This window comes from Sus scrofa, chromosome 11, assembly GCF_000003025.6.
Source record: "Sus scrofa isolate TJ Tabasco breed Duroc chromosome 11, Sscrofa11.1, whole genome shotgun sequence".
NCBI lineage: Eukaryota > Metazoa > Chordata > Mammalia > Artiodactyla > Suidae > Sus > Sus scrofa.
This window is the reverse complement of record NC_010453.5, coordinates 4,846,380-4,853,155: the sequence shown is the minus strand read 5'-3', so window position 1 is coordinate 4,853,155 and position 6,776 is coordinate 4,846,380. Positions and strand designations below refer to the sequence as shown.

Genomic DNA, 6,776 nt, shown 5'->3' with positions numbered 1-6,776 from the left:
ATTGCCGTGAGCTGTGGTGTAGGTCACAGACACGGCTCGGATCCCGCGTTGCTGTGGCTCTGGCGTAGGCTGGTGGCTACAGCTCCGATTCGACCCCTAGCCTGGGAACCTCCATATATTGCCGGAGCGGCTCAAGAAAAGGCAAAAAGACAAAAAAAAAAAAAAAAAAGAAAGAAAGAAAGAAAAGAAAATATGCATAAAGCATTTTTGCCAACCGTGGAGTTCTACCCATCTGTAAACTGTTGCTGACACTAGGTTCTCGAATGTTGGCTCTGACAAAAAGTGAATGCATGGATGAGCACTCATGTCGGCCAAGGTCAGCCCAAGGGTGGCCAAGGAAGGATTAAGCAAGAGCGATTCCACCCCTCGGCCACATTCTCAATACAGCCCGTCTCCCCATCTCTCAGGGAGCCTCTGGGGCTGCTGATGATCTAACCAGTCAGGAGAGAGCCCCCGGCGGCAGCTGCACCCTCGTCCTTGCTCCCGGCTGTCCTCTGTCAGCAGAGTCCTCGCCCTCTCAGCACCTGTTCTTGGACCGCCCTCCACGACTTCCGCTGGAACCAGCCTGGACAGGGCTGAGGCCCGGGACCATCCCCTTCTTGGTTGTCTGTTCACCACGCAGTTCCCGCCTGGCTTCTCTGATGAGCCCTCCTCTCGCTTCAGTCAGATCACTGCATTTTCCTGCAGCTGTAATTGCCCGGCCAGGGTACCGCCACGGGCCTGGGCTTAATCACTCCCAGCTACTTCAAATCCATCGGAGCCGGGAGCAGCCAGATTGCATCTAGTGAGCGAGGCCTAATTGCTCCCTGATGACCCACGGGATCAGGTGCTTGAGTGCGCACAGCTTCCATCCACAGCCTGCACGAGATGGTCGTGTCTGATAATTTCCAAAGCCAGCTTTTTTCACTGAGCCCCCGGCAGAGCTGAGCAACAGTCCTCGCCCCGGAGTCCTCTGTGGTTTGCCTTCGGGGTGGCAACCATCCACCTCCCTTCTCCCCCACTGCCTCCACCTCTGTCCAGTCGGCCCAGGTCTCACCTGACCTCCGGGTGCTTCCTGCAGCCAGGCTCGCCCTCTCCAGTCCTTTCTCCACCTTCGCAAACACCAGGGCTTTCCGTGGTGTCCCAGAGCCCTTCGAGTCAAGCCCTGCCTCTTGCTATGCCCCAGCCTGGCCCACTCCACACTCCCGCTCGGTCCAAGCCCGCTGAGCACCCTCATCACTCCCGCTGCCCGTGTCCCACCCGCCATCTCCCACCCCTACACACTCTTCTCTTGGGCTGTATCATGCTCTCCTCCTTGCTCCCTGCTGTCCCTCAAAACCAGCAAATCCCACTCGTCTGTCAGGGAGAAGCTTGGGGAAGTGCCTCCTAAGAGCTGGCCAGGTGGCCGCTCCAACCCCAAGTTCCCGGCCCCTCCCCTCACAGCACCCAACGGGCTTGGCAGAGATTCCCTGGCTCATCTTTCTTGGCAGCGACAGCTCTGCAGGGCAGGTCTGTGCCTCTGGTTCTCTTTGTGTCCCAGCACCTAGCACGGAGCTGGGCACACGGGAGGCACCAACAGAAACGTCTTGTCTGAGCCAGTGGCTTTCCTCACACTGCTAAGAGGCAGCAGGAACAACAGTGGACGTTTCTATGGCATTTCCCCTGCTCAAACGCTTACTGGTCAGGATAGCATTTCATGTAAACATTAATTTTTTCCTTGAACCAGTGATTGCTTTCTAGCATGGCCATGATTCTTCCCCTGCCCTCCCCTTCCCAGGGCTGCACCTGCAGCATATGGAGGTTTCCAGGCTAGGGGTGGAATCAGAGCTACAGCTGCCAGCCCACGCCACAGCCACAGCAATGCTGGATCCTTAACCCACTGAGCGAGGCCAGAGATCAAACCTGCATCCTCATGGGTACTCACTGGGTTCTGAACTTACTAAGCCACAATGGGAAATCCTTCATGATTCTTTTTTAAAAATGTCCTTGTGCCTCACAAGTTCCCTGTAGTCCATGAATTGGCTCTGAAATACTAGCCCCCTTTTCTTCCTAATAATTGTAAGTCAGTTGGGGCCAATTTCTTTTCTCTCTCTCTTTTTTTTTTTTTTTTTGTCTTTTTAGGGCTGCACCTGCAGCATATGGAGGTTCCCAGGCTACGGGTCTAATCAGAGCTACAGCTGCCAGCCTACACCATAGCCACAGCCACGCCAGATCTGAGGTGAATCTTAGAACTACACCACAGCTCACGGCAACGCCGGATCCTTAACCCACTGAGCGAGGCCAGGGATGGAACCTGCATCCTCATGGATGCTGGTCAGACTCATTTCCGCTGAACCACAAGGGGAACTCCCAAGGCCGATTTCTATATCTGCCTTTCATCTCCCTTAACCTTCCCCCTAAGACTGTGAGGCAGACCTTACTCTCCTGACTCACAGGTGAGGAGGCCTGAGGAGTCGTGTATAATGGACTGTGTGATGGCCACACGGCCGCCCACCCAAGCTTTCACAAATGCCACTGCTTCTCTGCCCAGGGCCACACACCTGTGACAGCCTCTCTTCTCCCTTTTCTGTCTTTCTTTGGGAATCACAGATTGGAAAAGGGAGATTCTGTAATGCAGCTGCTAAAAACACCAAGCAGGGCCTGTTACACAGCCCTTTCTAGTAGCTGTGAAGTCACTGCGTGAATGGAGGAGGGGCGGGGGGGGGGGAGGTAGATGGACGGAGCCAGCCGGCGAGATGCACGTGCCTTCCCTGGAAGCCCTCAATCAGAAAGCCCCAACTCTGCAACACGGTATCTCCAGAGTTCCCTCGGGAGCAGAGAGATGCTGTGACACGGATGTCTTTTCACATCAGTCCCCCTAGAGAGGACAGGGACGCCTGGGCTCCAGCCCTTCCCCCCAGGGGGGCAGGTGGCTCCAGCCCTGAGGGTGCTCTCACACTATTGGGTCTTATTCCAAACCCGTGTTCTGGGGCTGCCCGGCCTCCCTGTGGCTCTGATCAGCAGTGCAGAACAGAGGGAGATGATGAAAGCACTGGGGTGCCCCGGTCCAGTTTTTTCCTGCTGGTCCCCGGGGCCAGCTTCAGAAACAGCAGCCATCTCTCTCCCCATCGAGGGGTGTGTGGAGAGAGGATGGGGAGGGAACAGGCCTCCTGGCTCCTGGGGGTGTCGGGGGCCGTGTTCCAGAACTTGCAGAATGTATCCTAGAAAACCACTGTTCTGATGTCTGTGATGATACAAACCGGCCCCAGAATCTTACGAGGACCTCTATCAATGTTCAAACGTGTAGAGAAAACGGCCCGTCTCAAGTTAGAATTTTCCAGCAAGAGCATGTGAGCCGAGGCAGGCGGAGCGGCTGCCTCGCCCGTGTCGGCCTCTGCCCTGTAGGAACAGAGAAGACGTCTTCGTCTCTGGGCAGCCGGAGCGGAGTGAGATGGTTCTGTCCACGTTTCTCTTCCCCAGGGCTTCTGCCATGCTGTTGCCCCATGGACAGAAGGTCTGAGAAACTGGTTTTCACGGGATTTCCTCCACCAAAAGCAGGAAAGGTGGACACTCCGGTGCACACCCAAAGCTCTTCCTCTGTCACTGGTACAGCCCCCCTTCACAACGGGGGAGGGGGCCACGCCCAGAAAGGACCCACACACATCGCAGCACACGACTGCATGGAGTGTAGAGCCAGGTTAAGAATTCCTGCCCCAGAGGGTAAGTGGCACAAAGATTTCTCAAAAGTAACACTTAGGGCAGCTGAGACAAACTGGAGCCGCCACCTTGATTGGAATGTTACACCTTTGGGTTGGTTTCTGTGGTCACGATTCTGTCCTGGGGTTCGTGACTGTTCCCCGTGGGGCTGGTCTCCTGCTCAGTGGCTCCTCCAGCGTCCCCAGGGGTGCGCAGCCCCAGAGAGGTGGCACTGATCCCTCGAGGGAGTGCGTGCTCCCGTGGGGTGATGTGTGACAACCAATCTCGCTCACACACAAGTGGCTGACTTCCCGCCTCCCACACAGACGTAACATTCATGATGCCCGGTGACTGCAGAAAGCAACAAGGGCGTGGACCCGCCTGCTATGGGTTAAGGCTGGTTCTTTCAGGGATTTATGGGGGGGCGGTCTCTGCATGGGATGCTGTGCCAGCACCCCATTCTGCTCTGGGTGGCACCCCAGAGCTTCCAAGCTAACACCTCGAGGTCGCTGGGGCCAGCGCTGTTTTAGCAGTTAAAAGTGTGAGAAAAGCACCATCGCCCCTTGCTTACAGCAAGGTTGGTGAAGAAAGATTTCATGTGTTTTAATTAGGACATCACACACACACTCTTTATGAAGCTTCTATTGAGCAATAGATGAAAGTATGTAAATCTGGGAGAAAATGAAAAAAAGCTGCTTTGTCTTTCAGAGTTTTTTGGAGCAATAATCTTTTGTGGCTCGGATTCCCGTCGTAGCGCAGCGGAAACAAATCCCACTGGGAACCATGAGGTTTCGGGTTCGATCCCAGCCTCGATCAGTGGGTTAAGGATCCAGCGTTGCCGTGAGCTGTGGTGTGGGTCGCAGACGTGGCTCGGATCTGGCGTTGCTGTGGCTGTGGTGTAGGCTGACAGCTGTAGCTCCAATTCAACCCCTAGCCTGGGAACCTCCATATGCCGCTGGTGCAGCCCTAAAAAGACAAAAGATAAAAAAAAATTTTGTTGCTGGTTGTATGTGCAAAAAAGTGCTGTTTGAAGAGTATACTTGTATTGAAATTTGAACTAAAATTGTACTAAAGGTGTTAAGCGCTATTGTTTTTATTTAAATTGCATGGGGGAGGGCAATAAATTATGAGTACAATTCCTGAGCAGCAGTCACCCAGCATTAGGCCTCACGCGGAAGGAGGTTCTAGCGGCTCAGGAAAGAAGCTGGTCCTTTACTTCAGGCTTGAAAGCTCGCACTGAGGTTTTCGGGTACCTGAGAGGAAGGCAGGTGTGAAGCCTCCGGGAGACTGCGCCCCCCGGGGGTTGTGGGGGGAAGAGCTGGTTTTATTGCTCCTCTCCCTGCTGGGAGAGTCTGGCTGGAAATGCAAATTTAAAAGTTTTGAACTAGATTTTTAGGATCTTTATCGATGTAAAGGCCACCTCCCAGGTGTTTGACATTTCTGAGGCCTAGCACCAGCCTCGGGGCAGGTGCCAGCGCCCAGCACTCTCCCAGGGCGCACCCTGGGGCTCAGAGCCCCCACCTGTGGCCTGTGGCCTCAGCCAGGGGGACAGGAGAGGCAGCCCCGCAACCTGCCTGTAGGGGTCCCCACCCTCTGTCCCCCACTAGTTCCACATGGAGCACTTCCTTCAGAAATCCCGCCCGCAAATCCTGTCTCAGGGTCTGCCCTGGCGAACCAAGATCATTTTATATGGTTTATCCCAAAAAACAATATGCCTCTGCCCCCCTCAGGCCCCACCCCCACGCCCCGGACTCGCTCCAATCGCTAGTTCTCCAGAAGCAACAATCTGACTTCATCTCAGCTTTTTTTTTGGGGGGGGTAGTTTCCTTTATGTCCCTAAATAGCATTTTCATAGTGGTGCTTCCTGATTTTTCAGTTTTAGGCGTTTCCCTTTGTTTTTCCCTAGGGGATGTGAAGATTGAGGCAGACACACCCTTTCTCCACTCTCCTAGATGGTTCTGAATGGACGGCACTACTGGGTTCTCTCATATAGAATTTAACCCCATTCTACTGTGCAGCAGGGGCACCCAGTCACACACACACGTGTAGATTCTTTTTTCTCCCATTATCATGGCCCATCCTAAGTGACCAGACAGTTCCCAGTGCTGCAGAGCAGGCTCTCACTGGAGAAAACGGACAGAACACTGTAAACCTGCTAGAATGGAAAAAATAAAAATCATCACGAGAAAAAAAAAAGAATGTAACCACATTCCAGACGTCGTTCTAGGCATTTCACACGTGTTAATTCATTCACCATTCCCCCAGACCCTACGCAACGGCTCTGTTACAATCCTCGTTTTACAGATGAGGAAACTGAGTCAGCATGACTGACGGCCCACACACGCAGCTCGTAAGCGGCTTATCAGGGCTGGCTGCGGATTTGAACCTGGGCCGTCGGCCTCAGGACCTGCGCACTCCATCCTGCCGTGTGGCTGGGATTATGCCACAGCTTCGCTTAGACCAGCCTTCAGTGCTTCTCCTAATGGGATGATATCAGTGCTATCAATAGCTGAGCCAGTGGCAAACTCTCGTTTCTCTTTCGCTCTTGCTAAACTTTTGAATTTACTGAGTTTAAAAGCGGTCAGTGTTTCTGTTTACCTGGTCTTTTGTGTTTGGTACTTACCCTAGCTGAACCCAACCCCCAGCGCCTGGCCGTCCCCATCTGCCAATATGCTCCGGCGCAGCAGGGGCCACAGAGGTCTACCTTCCTGGAGAAGTTTCTCCCGGAGCCCTTCTGACCTGTTCCAGTCTGGACAGGCTGCCCCCAGGCCTGCTGTGACTCTGCAGTCCTAAGCTCCCCAGCGGGCACAGTGCTGCTTCTTGGCGGGGCCCCTTTCTGCCACTGGGCTGGGAGCAGAGTGGACACTTGTCCTCTGGCACACACCATGTCCCGCATCCCTGGAGCCTTCTTCGAGTGACTCCTTAAGCGAGGCCCTCATCCGCTAAGGGTCTCCTCTGTTCATTTCTATTTTCCTTTTTGCTCTGTTTTTTTTGTTTTGTTTTCTTTTTTGTCTTTTTGCCTTTTCTAGGGCTGCACCTGTGGCATGTGAAGGTTCCCAGGCTAGGGGTCCAATCAGAGCTGTAGCCCGCCAGCCTATACCACAGCCACAGCAACACAGGAT

At 54.1% G+C, this 6,776-nt stretch overlaps 1 long non-coding RNA gene across 1 annotated transcript in view; it reads right to left on the bottom strand.

The window, feature by feature from the left end:
• The window catches only part of LOC110255796, an 88,092-nt gene continuing 86,030 nt past the window's right edge, over positions 4,715 to 6,776 (bottom strand). The window contains exon 3 of the long non-coding RNA XR_002336626.1: positions 4,715 to 4,907. This is a non-coding gene — a long non-coding RNA (uncharacterized LOC110255796). The remainder of the gene's footprint in view (positions 4,908 to 6,776) is intronic.